General features: G+C 38.3%; 1 protein-coding gene across 1 annotated transcript in view; it reads left to right on the forward strand.

Annotated features, from left to right (window-relative positions):
• Window positions 1–25,642, forward strand: part of TMC1 (transmembrane channel like 1) — a 396,715-nt gene that overhangs the window by 230,254 nt on the left and 140,819 nt on the right. The window contains exon 4 of the mRNA XM_081237467.1: window positions 8,312–8,563. The gene's annotated coding sequence lies outside the window, so the exon portion shown is untranslated. The remainder of the gene's footprint in view (window positions 1–8,311; window positions 8,564–25,642) is intronic.

Below are 25,642 nucleotides of genomic sequence, written 5' to 3' on the forward strand. Positions count from 1 at the left end.
ACAGAGGGAGGAATACTCCCAAACCCATTCTATGAGGCCACCATTACCCTGATACCAAAATTAGACAAAGGTGTCATAAAGAAAGAAAACTACAGGCCAATATCACTGATGAACATAGATGCAAAAATCCTCAACAAAATACTAGCAAACAGAATCCAACAGCACATTAAAAGGATCATGCACCATGATCAAGTGGGGTTTACCCCCGGATTGCAAGGATTCTTCAGTATACTCAAATAAATCAATGTGATACACCAAATTAACAAATTGAAGGAGAAAAACCATATGATCATCTCAGTAGATGCAGACAAAGCTTTCCACAAAATTCAACACCCATTTATGATAAAAACCCTGCAGAAAGTAGGCACAGAGGGAACTTACCTCAACATCATAAAGGCCGTATATGACAAACCCACAGGCAACATCATTCTCAGTGGTGAAAAACTGAAACCATTTCCTCTAAGATCAGGAAGAAGACAAGGTTACCACTCTCACCACAATTATTCAACATAGTTTTGGAAGTTTTAGCCACAGCAATCAGAGAAGGCAAAGAAATAAAAGGAATCCAAGTTGGAAAAGAAATAAAGCTGTCACTGTTTGCAGATGACATGATACTACACATAGAGGATTCTAAAGATGCTACCAGAAAACTTATGGCTAATCAATAAATTTGGTAAAGTAGCAGGATACAAAATTAATGCACAGAAATCTCTGGCATTCCTATACACTAGTCATGAAATATCTGAAAGAGAAATTAAGGAAACACTCCCATTTACCATTGCAATAAAAAGAATAGAATACCTAGGAATGAGCCTACCTAAGGAGACAAAAGACCTGTATGCAGAAAACTATAAGACACTGATGAAAGAAATTAAAGATGATACAAACAGATGGAGAGATATACCATGTTCTTCGATTGGAAGAATCAACATTGTGTAAATGACTCTACTACCCAAAGCAATCTACAGATTCAGTGCATTCCCTATCAAACTACCAATGGCATTTTTAACAGAACTAGAACAACATATTTCACAATTTGTATGGAAACACAAGAGACCCCGAATAGCCAAAGCAATCTTGAGAAAGAAAAATGGAGCTGGAGGATTAAGACTTCCTGACTTCAGACTATACTATAAAGCTACAGTAATCAAGACAGCATGGTACTGGCACAAAAGCAGAAATATAGATCAATGGAACAGGATAGAAAGCCCAGAGATAAACACATGCACATATGGTTACCTTATCTTTGACAAAGGAGGCAAGAATATACAATGGAGAAAAGGCCGCCTCTTCAATAAGTGGTGCTGGGAAAACTGGACAGCTACATGTAAAATAACGAAATTAGAACACTTCCTAACAACTATACACAAAAATAAACTCAAAATAGATTAAAGACCTAAATGTAAGGCCAGACACTATCAAACTCTTAGAGGAAAACATAGGCAGAACACTCTATGACATAAATCACAGCAAGATCCTTTTGACCCACCTCCTAGAGAAATGGAAATAAAAACAAAAATAAACAAGTGGGACCTAATGAAACTTAAACGCTTTTGCACAACAAAGGAAACCATAAACACGACCAAAAGACAACCCTCAGAATGGGAGAAAATATTTTCAAATAAAGCAACTGACAAAGGATTAATCTCCAAAATTTATAAGCAGCTCATGCAGCTCCATATCAAAAAAACAAACAACCCAATCCATAAATGGGCAGAAGACCTAAATAAACATTTCTCCACAGTAGATATACAGATTGCCAACAAACACATGAAAGAATGCTCAACATCACTAATCATTAGAGAAATGCAAATCAAAACTACAATGAGGTAACACCTCGCACCAGTCAGAATGACCATCATCCAAAAATGTACAAACAATAAATGCTGGAGAGGGTGTGGAGAAAAGGGAACCCTCTTGCACTGTTGGTGGGAATGTAAATTGCTACAGCCACTATGTTGAACAGTATGGAGCTTCCTTAAAAAGCTAAAAATAGAACTACCATATGACTCAGCAATTCCATTACTGGGCATATGCCCTTAGAAAACCATAATTCAAAAAGAGTCATGTACCACAAAGTTCATTGCAGCTCTATGTACAATAGCCAGGACATGGAAGCAACCTAAGTGTCCATCGACAGACGAATGGGTAAAGAAGATGTGGCACATATATACAATGGAATGTTACTCAGCCATAAAAAGAAATGAAATTGAGCTATTTGTAATGAGGTGGAGCCATAAAAAGAAACGAAACTGTTATTTGTAGTGAGGTGGATGGACCTAGAGTCTGTCGTACAGAGTGAAGTAAGTTGGAAAAAGGAAAACAACTACCAAGTGCTAACACATATATATGGAATCTTAAAAAAAAAAAAAAAGTTATGAAGAACCTAGGGGCAGGACAGGAATAAAGATGCAGATGTAGAGAATGGACTTGAGGACACGGGGATGGGGAAGAGTAAGCTGGGATAAAGTGAGAGAGTGGAATGGACATGTATCCACTACCAAATGTAAAGTAGATAGCTAGTGGGAAGCAGCCACATAGCACAGGGAGATCAGCTCAGTGCTTTGTGACTACTTAGAGGGATGGGATAGGGAGGGGGGGAGGGAGACGTAAGAGGGAAGAGATATGGGGATATATGTATATGTATAGCTGATTCACTTTGTTATAAATCAGAAACTAACACACCATTGTAAAGCAATTATATTCCAATAAAGGTGTTTAAAAAAAAAAGAAAAATGGCCAAATTTGGTACAAGTGAATTTATCATGGACTGATGAATAAGTGACTAAAAGATTGACCTCCAAGAATCCCAAGATCTGGTCAGTGTAGATCACGTTGCACCTCAAGAGGTATTTCAATGTATTGGTATAACTAGCTGGCAATTCACCATTTAGAGAGATTCAACCTTGGAGGGGACTCCTCCCAATTCAGAGTGCCTCACATGGTTCCAAGGAGACTGACACCATCAATCGACAATCCCGATTCAGCCAAGGAAAGCACTTTGACACAAGAGAGATTGTACGAGTGTTTATACCAGGCATAGTAAACTCCTTTTCAGCTGACTCAAAGCATAAAGCAAAAGCATTTGGAGGGGCAACAGAATATATAATCAGCCACAATTTAGGGTAAAAGAAGAGAAATGACCAAGGGAGAACAGGAAAAAAACTTCAGTAGGGAAATTACCTCAAACTTCGATCTTCAAATTAATTGTATTTCAATAAGTTGCAAGTTAGAACATGTTTGTGTTAAAAAGCATAAAAGAACTAGATAGAAGAAAGTGAAAATGCAGTTAAAAACTGAGAGAATAGGAGACCTGTCATATGTTTTTATTCTGGAGTGAGTTGATGGACTCTTTTAGCCAGACTGAGGAGAGCAAAGGGGCTTATCACTGGTGTTCCCTCCTACCCTAACTTTGAATCCAGAAAGCACAACTGGAGAGCTGTTTTTCTGCCCCAACTCAGTGCTCTGTTTTCTAATCTTTTCAGACTTGAGTTCTGCTCTAATTTACTTTGGATGTTGGATGAACTGAGGATGCAATAAAAAACAAAAACAAAGGTTTCACAGAAAGAAAACCAATGGTTGCCAGGCACTGGGGGATAGTGACATGGGGAGTGACTGTTTAATGGTAGGGTCTCTTTTTGGGGTGATGAAAATGTTTTGAAACTAGATAATGGTGATGGTTGCAAAGCATTTGAATGTACTAAGTGCCATAAATTTTACACTTTTTAATGGTTAAAACAGTGCATTTTATGTTAGTGAGCTTTACAGTAAAAAAAAAAAAAAAATTAAGGGCTCAAATGCAGTGCACGGTGGGGAATGATATGGAGAAGAATGGGAGGTGCTGGCATCATGGAGGCCAAAGGGAGGTAGAGAGCGCGGAGCTCCAGGTACTGAGCTAGAATCACTGGGACTTCTGGCTCAGAAATGAGTCCTGATTTTCTTTGGTGAACCCAGTTTTAGTTCTTTCTTAGCACTACTTCAGCATCTAATTCAGTTTACCCAAGATTGATACAGAAGTCATAAGTGGGTAACAGTCTAATGTAGGTTGTAGATTTTTTCCCTAGTATCTTTTGTTTTATTTTATCATTTAATTTAATTTATTTTATTTTGTATAAATGTCTTTAGATGGGGTAAGCTTTCTCCAATTTTGTATGTCTTCCATGGATCCCTCCTATTTTAAATGATTCCAGTTTCATTTATTTATGATAACATACCTGGTCCATGAAAGCATTTGTGTTTGTACCCCTGATAGTTAAGGAACTTACACATATAAAGCACAATGCTAGAAATATTGATAATTACTCCAATGGGCTTTTGCTTCACGGAGTCTTCTTAAAATGAAGACACATGTAAATGGTTTATTACAAAGTAGGCAAGATAGTCATTTTCCTCATTAGTATAGTGGTGAGTATCCCCGCCTGCCACAGCATAGGCAGGATAAGTGCCCAAATGGTAATAAAAATTAAGTGCATTGGGAACAAAGACAAATGTAAAGAATGTGTAATATCTGATTCCCTTCCACTTTCGCTCATTGCATTGAGATTTTATTGCAGTGAATGCAGTTAAAGACAAATGGTATTTGTTAAGAAACTGGAAAGAAATACCATCAAATCTGTAATTAATAGTCATCAGGGCATAACTTTATTGTAGCACAGTTATAGCTCGGGAATGAGGAGTTGTATTTACATCGTTAATGAAAACAACTTTGACATATATATATATATATATATATATATATATATATGGAAAATATATACACTTGGATTCTTAGCAGTTTAACAGCAATGCTCTCGGGAAATAAAGCTACTATGTATTGACTCCTCCTGGGTGTTTTATATATGTCATTACTGATCCTCATAACAACCCTGCAAGTTAGTGTATGAGAATCTTGACATTAGTGAGAAGACATTCTAAATGTGTCCGAAGCCCTCAATTTCAAAATGTGGACATGGACCTTGGCTTTCCTGAATCACATTTTTTTCAAGAATCAGATGTCATTTGTGGATAGTCTCATGTTTCATTAAAATTTTTTTTCCAACTATTAGAATCATAGCTTTATCTCTGCTTTGCTAACTATTTTAACAAACAAACAAACAAACAAAAAACCCACAAAATCACCGTAGAGAAAGACTCCACAAAAAAATGAGTGGAGAACAGGAGCTGGCTAAGCTGGGCATTCAGCTAAGATCACTCACTGTGTAAGGATTTGTTCCAACACGTCAGCCTCCTAGAACTGCCCAGAGTGTGCTTGTTCTTCATATATTCATATTCTGCTGGAATGAATATAAATTTGCACAGCTTTATGGAAAAGTTTTATTATTATTATTATTATTATTATTATCTATCCAAATTTTTAAATGTTTGAGTCTCTGGACTCAGTAATTTAACCTAAGGAAAATAATAAGATATCCATAAATATTTATGTGAATGTTGATAATATTTATAACAGTGAAAACTTACAAGGTGACAGTTAACCAGTTTATTGTCTCTGAGCTCCAAATTCCCCCTTCTTTGTCTTCCTTTGTGTTGCTCTAGCTAAGTCCTATAAACATTTCTTTTGCCAGCTGGCGGGATATTCATTTCATCAGTAGAGGGCACTGGGTGCAGTAGTTGCAAGAAAACACTTCTCTTCCAGGTTCCAGCCCTCCATATACATTCTGAGCCCCACAGCCATAAGCAGGAGCTTGAGCTGCACCCTCAGGCCATCTCTCCCTATCTGCAGCCACTTGAGAGCAGCTTCAGCTGTCTGCACCCACAAGCAATGCTGGCCACTTCAACAGACACACTCTGGCCCACCCACACCAACCAGCAAAGGCAGGTCACTCCTGCAGACCAGCTCCCGCCTACCAGCTCCCGCCTATCCACACCCAGCAGCAGTGATGAGCTGTTTTTACAGATCAGTGCCAGCCTGTGCCCTCAGCCAAGTTTTTTTTTTTTTTTTTGCCACTGCAGGCGGCCTGTGGTAGCGACTCCCTCTTTGAAGAGGTTTGAATCTCAGCCTTGGGGCCCAGAGGGCTTCTCCTAGTCCTTTATTGTCCCTATTCCTCAGGCTAGAGGTAGTACCTGCTTTTTTTTCTTTTAATTGGAGCATAGTTGATTGACAATGTCGTGTTAGTTTTCAGGTGTACAGCAAAGCGATTCAGTTATACATGTACATTTATCTATTCTTTTTCAAATTCATTTCCCATTTAGGTTATTACAGTATATTAAGAGCATTCCCTGTGCTATACAGTAGGTCCTGTTGGTAATCTGTTTTAAATATAGCAGTGTGTACATGTCAATTCCAAACTCCCAATCTATCCCTCCCTTCAACCCTTCCACCCTGGTAACTGTAAGTTGATCTCTAAGTCTGTGAGTCTGTTTCTGTTTTATAAATAAGTTCATTTGTATATGTTTCTTAGATTCTGCATATAAGTGATATCATATGATATTTATTTTTCTCTCTCTGACTTAACTTCACTTAGTATGATAATCTCCAGGTCTATCCATGTTGCTGCAAATGGTACTATTTCATTCTTTCTAATGGCTGAGTGATATTCCTTTGTATATATGTACCACATCTTCTTTATCCATTCATCTGTCGATGGACACTTAGGTTGCTTCCATGTCTTGGCTATTGTAAACAGTGCTGCAATGAACATTGGGGTGCATGTATCCTTTTGAACCATGTTTTTTTCTGGATATAAGCCCAGGAGCAGGATTGCTAGATCATATGGTCGCTCTATTTTTAGTTGCTTAAGGAGCCTCCATACTGTTCTCCATAGTGACTGTACCAATTTACATTCCCACCAACAGTGTAGGAGGGTTCCCTTTTCTTCACACCCTCTCCAGCATTTTTTTTTTTTTTCCAGTACGAGGGCCTCTCACTGTTGTGGCCTCTCCCGTTGTGGAGCACAGGCTCCGGACGTGCAGGCTCAATGGCCATGGCTCACGGGCCCAGCTGCTCCGCGGCATGTGGGATCACCCCGGACCGGGGCACGAACCCGTGTCCTCTGCATCAGCAGGCAGACTCTCAACCACTGCGCCACCAGGGAAACCCCACCATTTATTGTTTGTAGGTTTTTGTAATGATGGCCATTCTGACTGGTATGAGGTGATATCTCATTATAGTTTTGATTTTCATTTCTCTAATAATTAGCAATGTTGAACATCTTTTCATGTGCCTCTTGGCCATCTGTATGTCTTCTCTGGAGAAATGTCTATTTAGGTCTTCTGCCCTTTTTTTTTTTTTTTTGCGGTACGCGGGCCTCTCACTGTTGTGGCCTCTCCCGTTGCGGAGCACAGGCTCCGGACGCGCAGGCTCAGCGGCCATGGCTCACGGGCCCAGCCGCTCCGTGGCATGTGGGATCTTCCTGGACCGGGGCATGAACCTCTGTCCCCTGCATTGGCAGGCGGACTCTCAACCACTGCGCCACCAGGGAAGCCCCTGCCCATTTTTTGATTGGGTGGTTGTTGTTGTTGTTTTTTATATTGAGCTGCATGAGCTGTTTGTAAATTTTGAAGACTAATCCTTTGTAGGTCACGACGTTTGCAAATATTTTCTCCCATTCTGTGGATTGTCTTTTTGTTTTGTTTATGGTTTCCTTTGCTCTGCAAAAGCTTTTGAGTTTAATTAGGTCCCATTTCTTTATTTTTGTTTTGTTTATTTTATTATTTTTCTTTATTTTGTTCCTGGTAGGCTTTGACTGAAGGGCACTGACAACTCCCAATATTATTCCATTTTATGGATGTATCCTCATTTATTTAACTAATCCTTTATTGTTGAGCTTTTAAGTTCTATATCAGACAAGGTCCAGTTGGGAGACAGAAACCATGACAGTTATTTGAACAGGGAAAAATTAATAACCCCCCAAAATAACTACTAAAAGAGGTAAAAGTGGGCTTTAAGAGATCCAAGTATCACAAATTAAAAGAGCAGGTAATTTAAAGTTAGAGCTCCCTTAGAGCCCACTCTTACCTCTTTTAGTAGTTATTTTTTTGGGTATTAATTGTTAGAAAGAACCCATTATAGGATTTGGGATTTGGTTGGGTGATTTGGGGGAAGGTTTGAGAAAGAAATTTGGTCTAGATTGTGTGTTGTCAGAATGTGGGGGTAATTCTATGGTTGGACATTTTGCAGTTGCCATAGTGATGTGTTTTTGTCCGTACTTACACAAAGTTAAGAAGAGGCCTTTCTTTATTTCGTCCTGTCATGATCTCAGAGTAACCTTGTCTAAGGTTGGTATTCTGTGAGATTGTTTATGTCCAATAGGAGACTAACATGGCCTTGCTCTGAATGTTAGATTGGTTCTGAACATGAGTTCTTTTTCAGAGCTTTCAGCTATCATGTAAGAAGTCTGCCTACCCTGGGGCCACCACATGGAGTGACCACATACTTACATATAGAGAGAGATGGCCCAGAGTTCAAGTCTCCAGCTATTGAAGGCTTCCATCCTGGGTAACAGACAATTGAATGAAGAAGACTTTGAGATGCTGTCAGCCCCAACCATTGTCTGGCCACAACTACGTGAGGGACCTGCATGCAGTCAGAACTACCAGCTGAGCCAAGCTGACCTCCAGACTTGTGAGTAAAATAAATAATTACCATTGATTTGAGTTACTATTTGGGGTGGTTTGTTTTACAGTAATAGATAACTGATACAATGTCTGATAGGCAGTTAGCTCTATAGTTCTGGAGCTCAGGAGAGAGATCAGACATGGTGGTACAGATCAGGAAGTCCTTTAGCAAGGAGAAAGCACCTAAAGTCATAGATGAAGTCATCAGGGAGATAATGTACATTGAGAAGAAAAAAAAAAAGAACCCACAGTGGCACCTTTAGCAATAACACTGAAGTGATCAAGATGAAAGAAGAATTTGCAGGGAGACTGAGAAGGAGTTATCAGACGACATCCAAGAGAGATGAATGTTAAGGAAGTCAAGAATGAGAGTATGAAGAAAGAGGGCATTTTCCACAGAGTCAAATGCTGTGGAGGGAGATCAAGTAAGACAAAGACTGAAAAGTGTTCTTTGGATTGAACAACAGTGAGTTTACCTTTTTGGCAAAAGTAGTTTCAGGGAAACTAGGGGCTAGGCAGTGATGGGGGCAGAAGCCAGATTGCAGAGATAAAGAGAGAGGAGAAGGTCAGAAGGACACCAAATCCCATGCTGTTTTACTGCATCATGCAGACTTCCTGCATACTATTCGTCTGTATATAATTTTTTCTACAATTCAGTAACCCATAAAACAATCACATCATGTCTTCAACCTTACAATTCCACAAAAGCATGGGTATATCATGTCCTGGTATATATTTAGTGTCATACTTTAACCTGCAGTTTCCAGTTATAAATGCATTACTCTGTGTGTTTGTCTGTCATTATAATCACTTTGAATCTCTCATTGTTTATTTCTCTTGAAACTAAAATAACTCATCATTTAAAATACTACTCAGTGTTCATTGTTCATTGGTGCCTTGTAATTACTTCAGAAAAACAATCTCAGTTTACAAGTTATAAACTCCTGAAGCATCTCTACAGGAGGAATAGCTTACTTTCACCAGAAAAGTCTAGGGAAAATTATTCTAGTCATAGCCTCCTAATTTATTGGCCTGAGTGTCAGAGCTCCCATGACAGTTCACTCTCTTGGGAGGCTGGTGTGGGGCTCTGCTTATCCAAGGGTGAGGTCAAGGCCTCCTTGGCAACAGGGAATGAGTTGCCAGGGGGTTGTGGAAAGAAATTCTTTTCAATTCAACCTGTAAGTAGATCTGGACATAATGGCCTCATCTGGCTCCTCTAAGTCTCTCTTTCCCCCTTCTTTTCAGGGCAAATCTTATCCCTAACTCTTTCATTATTTGCTTGTGGTTTCCTTGCCAAAGATGTGTGGAGGTAAGCACTGTGATGAGGATGGGAGTTAAGGCTTTTTGAGTGAAGAGTTTACGTTTCAAAGGGCTTGAAATTTATATTTCAAATGTCACTTCCCAATGAGCCTTTACACATAAACAAAACACGATTAACAGACTTGGAAGGTGAGGAATAGCATGCATGTTTGACTCCTGTTGCATTCCTGGGCTATACTGGCTGTAACATTTTTTTATAGATTCTATAGTTACCTTGTAAATATCACCATCGAATATATTATATTTAAAAACATTCTTTTGTTAGGTGTAAAAGTTTAAAAGGTACTATTACTTTTTAAAATCTGGTTTTGGCATTTTTTCAAATTTTAGGATATTAGAACCCCCTAAAATGGAAATTCTGTGGGCATTTCTCAGCATTTGAGAAGCCCTGCCTGGGGCAATAACTTTGACCCTGTGTGGAAAGGTGTGGAGGATAATTCTGTGAGTGCTCAGAGGGGTTTGAAAAGTTAGAAACGAACACTTGTGCATTGAGCACGTTTTGTTGTTCTTAGCACCATACTAGGGGCTACACATTCTACATTTAATCATGGAGAATTGCCTGGAATGAGGCCTGAGAACACAAAGTCCTGGAGGAGATGATTTGAGCTGTCAGCAGAAGGGAAACTGCAGTATGTGGGACTTAAAAACAGCTTGCATGGGGTATGGGATAAGGGTAGAGGGAAAAAAATCTTGGCAAATTTATTCTGCACAAATACTTGTGTCATCCTCATTTGTGTAGACTTTGTGACTTTTTCCCTGGGTTCATCTGGTTGGCAGATGGATGTAAATGCCTTTTAGCCTCAAAGAAGGCACACAGAAGGCACGTACGAATCTTGGCTGTGCGATAAACAGAAGCTGAGCTTCAGAGAATTTCTGGTATGTGTGCGTGTTTGTATACACGCGAGCATGTGTGCACGCGTTGGGGCTGAACGTACCACTGGTTTAAATCTGATTTTCAACTGGGAAGATTTCACGTACTTCTTTAGTGTGGCCCAAGTGAATATAATTTTGGCAGTGAAAAGTAGAGCATGTTCCAAAAGTTCTTTTCTTTTGCCATCAGGGATAGCAGTACTTTTATTTATAGTAATTTCAGGTCCCCAAATACCTTCAGCAGTATTAATGGAGCAAACAACAAAAAAAATTAAGCAGCAGATGATTAGATCATGTGTTATTTTACAGAGTACTTTATTCTCTTGCCTTTGGAAAATATAGGCCTTCTTTTCTCAACTGTGGTAATAGCTAATTCTTTTTTTTTTAAAACATCTTTATTGGAGTATCATTGCTTTACAATGGTGTGTTAGTTTCTGCTGTATAACAAAGTGAATCAGCTATATATATACATATATCCCCATATCTCCTTCCTCTTGCATCTTCCTCCCACCCTCCCTATCCCCCTGAGCTGATCTCCCTGTGCTATGTAGCTGCTTCCCACTAGCTATCTATTTTACATTTGGTAGCACATATAAGTCCATGCCACTCTCTCACTTCGTCCCAGCTTACCCCTCCCCCTCCCCGTGTCCTCAAGTCCATTCTCTAGTAGGTCTGCATCTTTATTCCCGTCCTGCCCCTAGGTTCCTCAGAACCTTTTTTTTTTTTTTTTTTAGATTCCATATATATATGTGTTAGCATACAGTATTTGCTTTTCTCTTTCTGACTTACTTCACTCTGTATGACAGACTCTAGGTCTGTCCACCTCACTACAAATAACTCAGTTTCATTTTTTTTTATGGCAGAGTGATATTCCATTGTATATATGTGCCACATCTTCTTTATCCATTCATCTGTCGATGGACACTTAGGTTGCTTCCATGTCCTGGCTATTGTACATAGAGCTGCAGTGAACTTTGTGGTACATGACTCTTTTTGAATTATGGTTTTCTCAGGGTATATGCCCAGTAGTGGGACTGCTGGTTCGTATGGTAGTTCTATTTTTAATTTTTTAAGGAACGTCCATACTGTTCAACATAGTGGCTGTATCAGTTTACATGCCCACCAACAGTGCAAGAGGGTTTCCTTTTCTCCACACCCTCTCCAGCATTTATTGTTTGTAGATTTTTTGATGATGGCCATTCTGACTGGTGTGAGGTGATATCTCATTGTAGTTTTGATTTGCATTTCTCTAATGATTAGTGATGTTGAGCATCCTTTCATGTGTCTGTTGGCTATCTGTATATCTTCTTTGGAGAAATGTCTATTTAGGTCTTCTGCCCATTTTTGGATTGGGTTGTTTGTTTTTTTGTTATGGAGCTGCATGAGCTGCTTTTATATTTTAGAGATTAATCCTTTGTCAGTTGCTTCATTTGCAACTATTTTCTCCCATTCTGAGGGTTGTCTTTTTATCTTGTTTATGTTTTCCTTTGCTGTGCAAAAGCTTTTAAGTTTTATTAGGGCCCATTTGTTTATTTTTGTTTTTATTTCCATTTCTCTAGGAGGTGGGTCAAAAAGGATCTTGCTGTGACTTATGTCATAGAATGTTCTGCCTATGTTTTCCTCTAAGAGTTTTATAGTGTCTGGCCTTACCTTTAGGTCTTTAATCCATTTCGAGTTTATTTTTGTGTATGGTGTTAGGGAGCATTCTAATTTCATTCTTTTACATGTAGCTGTCCAGTTTTCCCAGCACCACTTATTGAAGAGGCCATCTTTTCTCCATTGTATACTCTTGCCTCCTTTATCAAAAATAAGGTGACCATATGTGCATAGGTTTATCTCTGGGCTTTCTATCCTGTTCCATTGATCTGTATTTCTGTTTTTGTGCTAGTACCATGCTGTCTTGATTACTGTAGCTTTGTATTATAGTCTGAACTCAGGGAGCCTTAATCCTCCAGCTCCGTTTTTCTTTCTCAAGATTGCTTTGGCTATTTGGGGTCTTTTGTGTTTCCATACAAATTGTGAAATTTTTTGTTCTAGTTCTGTGGAGAATGCCATTGGTAGTTTGATAGGGATTGCATTGAATCTGTAGATTGCTTTGGGTAGTAGAGTCATTTTCAGAATGTTGATTCTTTCAGTCCCAGAACATGGTATATCTCTCCATCTGTTTGTATCATCTTTAATTTCTTTCATCAGTGTCTTATAGTTTTCTGAATACAGGCCTTTTGTCTCCTTAGGTAGGTTTATTCCTAGGTATTTTATTCTTTTTGTTGCAGTGGTAAATGGGAGTGTTTCCTTAATTTCTCTTTCAGATGTTTCATCATTAGTGTATAGGAGAGCAAGAGATTTCTGTGCATTAAGTTTGTATCCTGCTACTTTAACAAATTCATTGATAAGCTCTAGTAGTTTTCTGGTAGAGTCTTTTGGATTCTCTATGTATAGTGTCATGTCATTTGCAAACAGTGACAGTTTTACTTCTGACAGTTTTACTTCTTCCTTTCTGATTTGGATTCCTTTTATTTCTTTTTCCTCTCTGATTGTTGTGGCTTAAACTTCTAAAACTATGTTGAATAACAGTGGTGAAAGCGGGCCACCTTGTCTTGTTCCAGATCTTAGTGGACATGGTTTCAGTTTTTCACCATTGCGAATAATGTTGGCTGTGGGTTTGTCATATATGGCCTTTATTATGTTGAGGTAAGTTCCCTCTGTGCTTACTTTCTGGAGGGTTTTTATCATAAATGGGTGTTGAATGTTGTCGAAAGCTTTTTCTGCATCTATTGAGATGATCATATGGTTTTTCTCCTTCCATTTGTTAATATGGTGTATCACATTGATTGATTTGTGTATATTGAAGAATCCTTGCATTCCTGGGATAAACCCCACTTGATCATGGTGTATTATCCTTTTAATGTGCTGTTGGATTCTGTTTGTTAATATTTTGTTGAGGATTTTTGCATCTATGTTCATCAGTGATATTGGCCTGTAGTTTTCTTTCTTTATGACATCTTGGTCTGGTTTTGGTATCAAGGTGATGGTGGCCTCGTAGAATGAGTTTGGGAATGTTCTTCCCTCTGCTATATTTTGGAAGCATTTGAGAAGGATAGGTCTTAGCTCTCCTCTAAGTATGTGATAGAATTGGCCTGTGAAGCCATCTGTTCCGAGACTTTTGTTTGTTGGAAGATTTTTTGTGTGTGTGTGGTACATGGGCCTCTCACTGTTGTGGCCTCTCCCGTTGCGGAGCACAGGCTCCGGAAGCGCAGGCTCAGCGGCCATGGCTCACGGGCCCAGCCGCTCCGCGGCATGTGGGATCTTCCCGGACCAGGGCACGAACCTGTGTCCCCTGCATCGGCAGGCGGACTCTCAACCACTGCGCCACCAGGGAAGCCCTGTTGGAAGATTTTTAATCACAGTCTCAGTTTCAGTGCTTTGGTCTGCTTATATTTTCTATTTCTTCCTGATATAATTTTTTTCTAAGATTTATTTAAAAGGAATATTCTTGCCTGTGCAACAAGAATGTGGACAGTATAATTGACCTTGTCTCTTAGTCTTGATGATTTAAAGAAAAATACATACATAAGAATCGAATCCTTTGTATTTGTTAATATTTATTATAATGGAAATATACATGAAATGACGCTATATTGGAAACATACAGCAGTAACTAGAAAAATGTCTATTATTTATTGAGCAACTACTATATACTACATTCTTTCATATACTCATTACCTAATTTATATTCAAATAATCCTATTAAGGTATGTTTATGATCACCATTTGTTCCAGTTTTGTCTCAAAAATATTAGGTAATTACTCCAAGGACTCTGAATAGCAAAGCTGGGAGTTTGAACCTAAGTTTGGCCAACTCTGAAGTTTATATTCTTTCCACTCAAACATGCTGCCCCTTAAAGTCATGCAATTACTGGGAATGACACTCAGTTCTATCACTAGGAAGGCAACTGTGTTTATTAGTCAATGCTGTTCATATTCAAAGAACCATTTACTGAACTTCTGCTTACTTCTAAACATGATGATAAATGATGTGGAATCTAGAGATCAAAGATGAGATGTCTCTGGCTTCACAGAACCCACAGGTTAATGGGAAAGTCTAGAAAGAATATTAATGATTATGGTGCAGGATGTTAGACATTATGAGAAATATAACAAGCTACTACTAGAGCCTGGGAAAGACCACAGGCTCTGTGTGCATGTGTGGTGTGTGTGGTGTGTTTGACTGAGGTAAGACAAAGGACATTGAAACGGAACAGCATGTGCAAAGTAAAGTGATGGAGAACATATGGCTTATATGAAAAACTGCAAATTGTTTGGTTTACCTGGAACATAGTGGTAATGGGTAAAAGTAAAATGATGGGAAATGAGAATAAAAGGCTTTGAGAGGGACTTCCCTGGTGGTCCAGTGGCTAAGACTTTGTGTTTCCACTGCAGGGGGACACAGGTTTGATCCCTGGTAGGGGAACTAAGATCCCACGTGCTGCATGGCCAAAGAAAAAGGCTTTGAGAATGGTGAAATCAGGAATTTTACTTTTTGTAATGACCATAAACTTTCAAAATTGTCTTGATAAGATAAATATTTTCCTTCCTATCTTTTGAAGACACACTGTACTATCATAGTATTTTCCCAAAGAGGAAATGCAATTAGCACACAAGTATATGGGAAAAATAGTCTTATTGGTAATCAAAGTAAAGAAAAAAAAATTAACCCAACCAAAGGATGAAACTAATAAAAAATATCCAGTATTGATAAGGATAAGATGAGCTAGGCATATTTGTATTTTGCTGATTGTTCTATAAACTGGTCCAACACTTTTGTAAAGTTAAATATATATTAAGATATTTTAAATGTTTATGCCCTTTGAATCAATGGCACTAGTTTTGGAACTCTGTAATACGAGAGTTATTATTATTATTATTATAAATATTTATTGCAAGTTTCTTTAATGGCGAATCTTTAGAATCAGCCTAAGTCGCCATAGTACATCACTTTGATGCAACTTAAGGTACCATTAAAAATTATGTTTATGAATAACATATAAAATGCATTTAACACAATTCTAGCTAAAAAAGGATACTGAAATTGTATATATACATATATATATACACACACACACGTATATATCCCTTCTCCCACTCCCGTACACCATATAAAACTATGCATTTTGTATATATGTACACACACACACACACACACACACATTTGTATCCCCTGTCTTCCACTCCCCTAACACCCAATAAAAGTATACATTAAAAAAGAAACTGGAAATAAATCCACAGAATGTTAATGGTGGTAGTTGGGTTTTAATGATAGGACTATGGGGAATTTTTTCTTTTTACTTTTATGCATTTTCCATATATTCTTTAATGATTATTTAACTGTCAGAAATAGTACTAAATATTTTGTTAATGAATAGGAAAGGATGCTTGTAGAGTCCAGTTTTATTTTTTAGTTTCCTGTTGTCTGGTAAACTATTCTCAGATAGACCTGGCCAGCAAGGGGATAATTCTTTTAAAAAATTCCCAGTATTGGCAAACTTTCTCTTGGAATAGCTCTGCTGAACTCAAATGAGATCTGTCTCCCTAAGCTACTTGCCCTTCTGTTTTTCTGGAAAGATGGAATGCATGAAAAATTACAATCTACAGTCTACAAATTGCTATGTACTACAGGGTCTATTAAAGAGTATGACATTTTATTTTGAGAACTATATCTCCCAGGCTACAATGCCCCATAGCTAGTCTCACATCAAATGCAACCCTCCTGAACAGTCATTTTCTCAAAGCTCCTGTCTCTTTAGAAAGTAAGTTGTTAGGGAAAGCAGAAAGTAAGTTGTTAGGGAGAGCAGAAAGTAAGTTGTTAGGGAGAGCAGGTGGCTCTGAAAACATCAGCCATCCACACACTCTACCTCTTTGAGAATAGCGAATCTGAACGAGTGTCTCCTTGTCGAGGATGAACAATCACAAAAGACATTAATGAAGCCCATAAAAATAAGAGCAGGGTGTAAGAAAACATGACCATTATGAAATAGCACAAAGCTATGAGGAAAGAACAAGCGGATGAGAAGATACCAAGTGAGACTGAAAGAGATGGGAGAGATAGTAAAGAGTGACAAGGAACTAAAGCAATGCAAAAACAATAAAACATTCATGCCAAGGGAGTAAGGAGCACAGTCAATGATGCATATACTCACATGGAAAACAAACTTGAGAAATTTTTGCAGAACATAGAGTAAAAGGACAAGAAGATGGAAAAGGAAAAGGTCATGGATACAGAGGGCAAAGAATGGAGTTTAAGCTAAAGCTAAGAACTTTAAGTACTCCTAAGGAACCAACAAAGATATTATAAACAGAATAAATATTTAAAATATAATGGAATAAAATGACTGTGTTGAAAGAAGTCAAAGTATGTATATTGAAAAGGCTCACAGATTCTAGTAAAAAGCATTCAGAACACCCCCCCCACCAAAAGAAATACTGCAAAGTCCATTCTTACAAATACATTAATTATTAGGATTTAAAAATTAAGTGCTCAGGAAGTAGAAAAAATTTGCCAATAAAGGAACTAAAATTAAACTCTTTCTTATGTAACTCTAAATTCCAGAAGAATTTGGAGACATATCTGCAAGCTTTGCAAGAGGCTGGATTAAAATGTGGATATTCGGGACTTCCCTGGTGGCACAGTGGGTAAGAATCTACCTGCCAGTGCAGGGGACACGGGTTCGATCCCTGGTCCAGGAGGATCCCATATGCCGCGGAGCAACTAAGCCCGTGCACCACAACTACTGAGCCTGTGCATTGGAGCCCCCGAGCCACAACTGCTGAGGCCCGCATGCCTAGAGCCCGAGCTCCGCAACAAGAGAAGCCACCACAATGAGAAGCACAGCAATGAGTAGCCCGTCACGCCCCGCGATGAAGGGTAGCCCCCGCTCACCGCAACTAGAGAAAGTGCACGTGCAGCAACAAAGACCCAATGCAGCCAAAAAAAATTTTTTTAAGTAGATATTCAAAATTAGATAAGCACACTTTCATTGACAAAGGTGGTAGAAAGATGTACTTTTAGAAGTAGAAGCTCTCTACCCCTATATACTTTTCTGCAAAATATAAATAAAATAAAATGGGCTTGACAGGGTACATTAATCACTGAGAGATGATTCAAAAACATAATTTAATAACAAGAATGTTAGCATTTAAAATATGTGTAGAATTTTTCCTTATCCAATTTACTCAAAAAATCTGTGGATCCATAATAACTTGATATATTTTGTTGCTTAAAGGGAAAGCTTGGCCTCTTCTGTTTTTGCTCTTTTCATGGTACAGGAAATATATTTTTGCTAACCAGTTATTCACTTCATGTTTAAAGTGGCCTTTCTTGCCCTTTTGTATGGCTATTGTGTTAGGTCAAAGGTAGTTTCCTGCCACATGCCTAGGCCACTTTTATTTATTTATTTATTTTTGCGGTACGCGGGCCTCTCACTGCTGTGGCCTCTCCCGATGCGGAGCACAGGCTCCGGACGTGCAGGCTCAGCGGCCATGGGTCACGGGCCCAGCCACTCCGCGGCATGTGGGATCTTCCCGGACCGGGGCACGAACCCGTGTCCCCTGCATCGGCAGGCGGACTCTCAAGCACTGCGCCACCAGGGAAGCCCTTAGGCCACTTTTAAATGATGTGGCACTGCCCTCAGCTCCTACTGTGGGGATCACATGCTTTGTCCTATTCGGGTGCCGCCCAAATTGGACCATGGTGGACACCTGACCCATGACCACCAAATTATAGGTGATTAAAAGAATGGGAGCTGAGTCAGACTGTCTAGGTCCTAATCCAAGGTTTGCCACTTGACTTTGATCTTCATTTTCTTCTTTCATAAAATGAGCTTAATGATTATTCCTATTTGATTTGTTTGAAGTAAGGATTTAGAGTTAAACCATATGCTGTTTGGTACATGATACCTAATCCTGTTGCATGTTATTGTTATTATTATTATTTGAAAAGATGGGGTAAGTCAATCAAATTCTCTCTCCTCTTTTGCATTTGATTTGGGAAAATCAGAATCAGCCAGCTAGCAATGGGAATAAGAGTTTAAAGCATGCATAGAGGGGAGCTATGAGATAGAGTTGCCAGGGGTGATGGCAATCTGGAGTTCGCAGGTAGGGGAAACTATGATTAAGCAGATTGTGTCTTTAGGCAAATCTGATATAAACCCAGACAGTCACATCACCTCACTGAATGCGTGCCTACAGCAGTTGTTTTTAGCACATATACATTCACCCCTTAGAGACAGTTTCTCTCTTCTATGACTGCTGGACCTTTCAGCTTCACTAAGTAGAGTAGCTCCCTGTTATGGACTGAATGTTTGTATTCCCAGAAAATTCATACGCTGAAATCCTCATAATGTGATGATATTAGGAGGTGGGTGGGAGAGCCTTTGGATGGTGATTAGATCCTCAGGGTAGAACCCTCATGAATGGGATTACTGCCCTTGTAAAAGAGACTACAGAGAGGTCTCAAGTCCTCTTTCTGCCAGGTGAGAATAAAATGGGAAGACTGCAGTATGCAACTAGGAGAGGGCTCTCCTCAGAACCCAACCATGCTGACACCCGAGCAGAACTGTGAGAAATAAATTTAGCCTCCAGAACTGTGAGAAATAAATTTCTGTTGTTTATAAGCCACCCAGTCTGTGGTACCTTGTTATAGTGACCTGAACAGACTAAGACACTCTCATTATACAGGGAAATCTGCCAGAGTTAATGGTAAGAAAAGGGAATCTGGGATCCAGAATAGGGTTGAAGTGATCTTCCATTCTTCTTGTGATGTCTAGTCTGCCTTCTGTCTCTGCCAAGCAACAGAATAAAGACCAAGCTTCTACCCATAGCAGGTAAGGCCTGCCCTGATCTGAGGATGGGCCAGCTTAAAAGAGCCTTACTAAGTGCATTTGGTCAAGAAATTTGTGTACATTTCAATTAGTAACATATCTAACTTGTTTGGACTTGTACAATTTCTAAGAATAATTATGAAAAATGAGGTCATTCAAAAGGCTCATTTTCTAAGATTTCAATATATAATTAGCAATGTGGTATGGAATAAATAAAATGGCACAGTTTGGGGGTTGGTGCCATGTATATTTCTGTCCCAGATCTTTGCAGTGCTTTTAATTCTTTCAATAATAAAGAATACAGCAACGTGTGGATCTTTGAATCTATGGTATATAGTAACTGTCAGCCTAGAGCAGTGGTTCTCAACCAGGGATGGTTTTTGTCTCTTGCAGACATTTGTCAATGTCTGGAGAGTTTTGGTTGTCATAACTTGGGGGCTTGTGCGATTGGCATCTAGTGGGCAGAGGCCAGGGATGTTGCTAAATATCCTACAATTTAGAGGATGATGCCCCCACAAAGAGAATTATTTTGTCAAATATGTCAATAGGGCCAATATTGAGAAACTCTGCCCTAAAAAAAGAAGCCTAGAACTTCTATTGAATGTTCTTTTTTTCAATCAACTAATGAGAAGAAGTATGGGGGAGACAAGCCAAAACATCAGCAGCCCTCCGTGGTGTTCAGAGTTCCTCAGGTCTGGAGCATTTCAGATGTTTGCTGTTTACCAATGACAACCAATTTGTTTATTTTCTAAAGTTCAGAGATTTCACAGGGACATATTATTAAACTGCCTATTATTTTCTCTTTCACAAGCCTATTTTAATGGCCTAGTATTGACATGTCTGGCATAGAGATCTTATTGTTCTGAGTGCTGGATCTATTTTCACTTACTCAAGATTTTCCTAGTCAGTATATCCTTTGACCTGAAAATTCAAGAAGTATAAATCCTACTCATGGTTCTGCCCTGTCTCTGTCCCCAGTTGGCAGGTCTTCTACAAGCTCTTCAGTGTACTTTGAATATAGTACCTCCTATCAGTTTCATAATTAGAACACTTTATTCCTCTGAACTGTTTAATTTTTTAAGTTAATCTCTCTGGTTAGCCATAACCATTCAACTCTGAATTATTCTTCTAGTGTCAGAATAGAAATCTAAATTATTACAGTATTAGAAGACTAATCAAGATCACCAAGAAAACCTCCTGAATATCCCACTGTGTCATACCTAGCATCTGATAGGATCAGATATATCTTGAAAATTTGCCTGACAAACATGTTGACATACAGTTTTATTAACGAATCCTAGAAAGTCAGTGGAAAAATCCCTTCTATTCTAAGTTGTTCAGGCCACATTCTTGGATATAGGGGATTCTGCATAAACATCTTCATAACTGGAAAAGTATAAGAGAATGAGTATTCCATTAATAAGGAATTCCTGATTTTTTAAAAATACAGTCTAGGGCTTCCCTGGTGGCGCAGTGGTTGAGAGTCCACCTGCCAATGCAGGGGACACAGGTTCGTGCCCTGGTCTGGGAAGATCCCACATGCCGTGGAGCGGCTGGGTCCGTGAGCCATGGCCGCTAAGCCTGTGCATCCGGAGCCTGTGCTCCGCAACGGGAGAGGCCACAGCAGTGAGAGGCCCGCGTACCGCAAAAAAATAAATAAATAAATAAATAAATAAAAATAAATAAAAATAAAAATACAGTCTAGCACAGAAATTACTACTTAGTAATTTTTTTAACATCTTTATTGGAGTATAATTGCTTTACAGTTAGTTTCTGCTGTGTAACAAAATGAATCAGCTATATTCATACATATATCCCCATATCCCCTCCCTCTTGCATCTCCCTCCCACCCTCCTTATCCCACCCCTCTAGGTGGTCGCAGAGCACCGAGCTGATCTCCCTGTGCTATGCGGCTGCTTCCCACTAGCTATCTGTTTTACATTGGGTAGTGTATATAAGTCCATGTCACTCTCTCACTTCATCCCAGCTTACCCTTCCTGCTCCCTGTGTCCTCAGGTCCATTCTCTACGTCTGTGTCTTTATTCCTGTCCTGCCCCTAGGTTCATCAGAACCTTTTTTTTTTTTTTTTAAGATTCCATATATATGTGTTAGCATATGGTATTTGTTTTTCTCACTTACTTCATTCTGTATATCTCGGGGGTAGAGCATTTGACTATCTAGTAAATTTTGAAGGGAAATCTGAGGGAAATTTTTTGAATTGCTGTAATTTTCAGAGTTTTCTCCTGAAGTAGTGTAGATGATGATCATGTCCCCCATTCTAGAGAACTCATTGTGGTCCCAATTTAAATGCAACTTCTCAGACAGTCCCTTCCTGGTCTCCTATTTAAAACATATGCCTTAAGCCCCTGCCTATACAAGACCAATATTTATCTATCCTATTACTCTGATTTTCTATCTGAAAGGATCTTATTTTCTCGTACACTAATCTATCATTCCTTGTACACTATAATGTCTGCTTTCATCTCATGAGTAATTAAAACCTGGAAGCCTGGGAGTTATTTTTGAATCTTCCTTTTCCTTGCTTTTTCCTACAATTCTTTAAATTCATCAGCTAGTCTTGACTATTCTAAGTCCAAATATGTCTTGAAGTCATCTGACTCTCCCAGCGTTCACTGCTGTCGTTGTAGTCCAGGGCCCCCATCGACGCTCACTGCACTATAGCAGTCTCCTGTCTGTTGTCCCACTTTACTGCACCCCCATCTCTAACCTATCTACACAAAGGAGCCGGAAAGAGTTAATAAAAATACCAACTGTGTTGTTCACTATGCCATTATACTATTCCAGGCCCTGTTATATGTGGGTTCTCAATAGTATTGGCTGAATGAAGGCACAGACAGAAATAAATGAGCAGAGAGAATGAATTGACAGAAAATCTCCTTCTGTCTCGTCTTCCAGAGGGGGCTAGTGACACTTGGTTAAGGTGGCAGAGCTACTACATGTCAGGTTTGGGACTAAAACCCAATTTTTCTAAGAATGGTCAAGGGTTTCTTTATAGAAAACACAGTCATATCTCCTCATTCCTTTTTACTCTTAACGAATTAGTTGCATTTTATTTCACTTTACTGCACAATCATTGTTCATCTTGATTGGAAAATTGATACCCATTTTCTGTAAAAATCATTAAATTACTGAAGAACATAAAGGAGTTAAAAAGAAATTCATAATCCCTCTGAGCATGTAATTTTTACTTTCATCTTTATGCTTTTCTTCTTCATTGTTATTTTTTGCCATAAGTATGCATTTATTTTTATAGTCAGGAAATAATAGAGTTATATCAATGTGTTAAGAATTTCATTCATGGGAAATAACTGCTGGTGATATTTTAATGTAATTTATTCTAATGTTTTGTGGGTTTGTTTGCAATTTCTGGGATATAAATTTACATAATGCACGGAAAGATATTTTAAGAATGCTAACCATAAGTTTAACAAAGTAGGATTCATAATTTTAAATGTGGTCCACACAATTAATAAATATAGCTTAGCATACTACTTCTAATCCCTTGAATTTTTATAGCAATTGGCTTTAAGACTGCAAAATGTTCACAGTCTTAGAAACCTAATTATTTCTTAGAAAAATCCTTTGAGAAAGGGAAAATAAATTTTGTAGACTTTTTATTAGGTAATGATAGCAATAGCATAACTCTACCTATGTATCTATATATATTTTTAGAAGCCACATTAATATATAAAAAATATTTGACATTTTCCCAAGGATTTTCTCTGCAGAAGTTGTTTTTGGATGTATGTATAAAGGCTTGAAGTAATTTATAAGCTTCTTCTCTGGTCTCCACGTATGTTGGCAGAGTTACTCATGTAAAATATATGCTTGAAATTTAACTACTATAATATTTGTTATTAAAATAAGCAGTCTTATCTAATATGTAGAGGAATAAATTAAAGGAATTTTAACACCAAAGTTATCTTTTCTTAATTAAACAAGGATTGTATTTATTTTAAAATTACATATCATACTCAAACTGCCCTCAAATATAATTTAATTTTCCATTATCTACATTTTAAACTAGCTATTTTTTTCATTGTTCATCTTTCTTAGTTCTTTAGGCACTATCCACCCCTTCCCCAACTCTAGCAACCAAAATTAATTGCATTTTGCATCAAAATAATTTAAAATAGACCAAAGAACCAATTCCATAGGCCAATTTGCAAAAGCATTATGCACCTACATATACAATCAGAAAATGCATTTCTGATGAAATGCATTAAAAATAATAAAATATAAATTAATAAAATTTAAAAAAATTGTGCTTAGCATAATGCCCAGCACAGAAAAAGCACTTGATACATGTATATCAGTGTCTTTGTAATTGTCATTTTTATTGATGATGTGTATTGGTACTACTAAAGGTTAATGGGATGCCTGTATTATGCATGATAATATTACAGTTAGGATGACTATATGTCATAGCTGGCCTGGGAGAACCATGGTTTGTGTCCATTGTCCCAGTGTCCTTTACAGCTTAACATTTTAGCACTCTCAAAAGTGTCCTGATTTGGATGATCAATCGCATGGTCACTGATGTATAGTACAAAAGTAACCGTGATGAGAAGGCCCCAGTACAGTCATCACTCATCTCTTGATTTGGGCTTAACTGTATTCAGGTCTAGTGAGAGGGTGACTGGCCTGAATGACAAGACACTTTGCAAATGTGGGAAAGTATATTTAACATTAATAAACTCATTCCAGTGCCTATCTCCTCTTATGTTTTGTAGATGAAGAATCAGACAACATTTAAGAAACTGAGACCACAAGCCTTTACCTCACCTCACCCTTCCTGTCAGAGTTGTTTTTAGTTGGGATTTGGTTTTGGATGAAAATTTAGATAAATTTCTTAGACATGCCCATCTTTTCATTTGGCAGACAAGATGGACTAGAATTGGGGTGGTCATAATCATGTTTGTGGATGTGGCACAAACCAGTGACACTTGAGTGGCAGTCTTTCCCATACCAGCTACTTGTGATTTATTTTGGGGTTGTAGGCACTACTTCCATTCTTGATTTTTTTTTTTTTTTCCTTCAGGGGTTATCCAATCTGTCAACTTAAAAATAGCTATGTAGTCATATACATGTAGTCTGATTGCCACCCTCCAGTCTGATCTATGTGTTGCCTCTGTGGTTTGTCGATGCACCTCAGTAGGTCTTATAACTTGAAAATGTGCTTTACTATGTGTCTTACGTCTTTATGACAATGTCAAATGGATGTACCATGTCAAAAACAGTCTTCTTCATTCTCCTCTATTAGAGAAAGTTCAGTGATGGCTCCAGAATCTCCTGGATTTAGTTCTGGCTACACAATTCATGAGGCTTAGTGCAAATTGAAAATGTAGAGCCTCATGTTAAAAAATTATTAAGAATTTCAAGGTGGCAACAGCAGAACATTAAGTCAAGAATGGGGCCCTTCTATTCGTGAGATCCCGTGCAACTGCATAGATAATGTACCATGCAGTTAGCCCTTTCATCTTTTAGTCTCCTTCATTTTCCTTCCAACTGACAATTATGGACCACTTATGTATGAGGCACTATGCTTGTTATTTAAAATAAAAATAAACTAATTTTTAGATTCTAATATTCCTACTTTTAGATTTTGATGATTAAGACCCTCATCAGGTAGATAAAATAGCACACAAATTGTGGCTATATTTTTGTTGCCTTCAGATCAAACACTAAGCTGTAATTTCCTATTCATCAGCCCTAAGTTGCAGTTCCTTTCCTCCAGGTTCTTATGATCTATGTACTAACTATAGGATCCCAGCAGTCCCTGTCTCCCTGTATCTCTAACCATTCCACACATTGCCTGTTCTATTCCTATAGACAAATTTATTCATGGCTAGGTAATAGATCATGCTATTAAGGTGTTAGTTGAAATGGGTTTAAAGCAGGGGTTTAAACTCAGATGTCTCCAGGGGTTGGGCAGATAATATGAAATGTTCTTTTTCTGTTGTCAATTAATTTCATTTTTAAAAAGACTCAATATAGGC

The sequence above is a fragment of the Mesoplodon bidens genome, assembly GCF_964165515.1.
Source record: "Mesoplodon bidens genome assembly, chromosome: 6".
NCBI classification, from domain to species: domain Eukaryota; kingdom Metazoa; phylum Chordata; class Mammalia; order Artiodactyla; family Ziphiidae; genus Mesoplodon; species Mesoplodon bidens.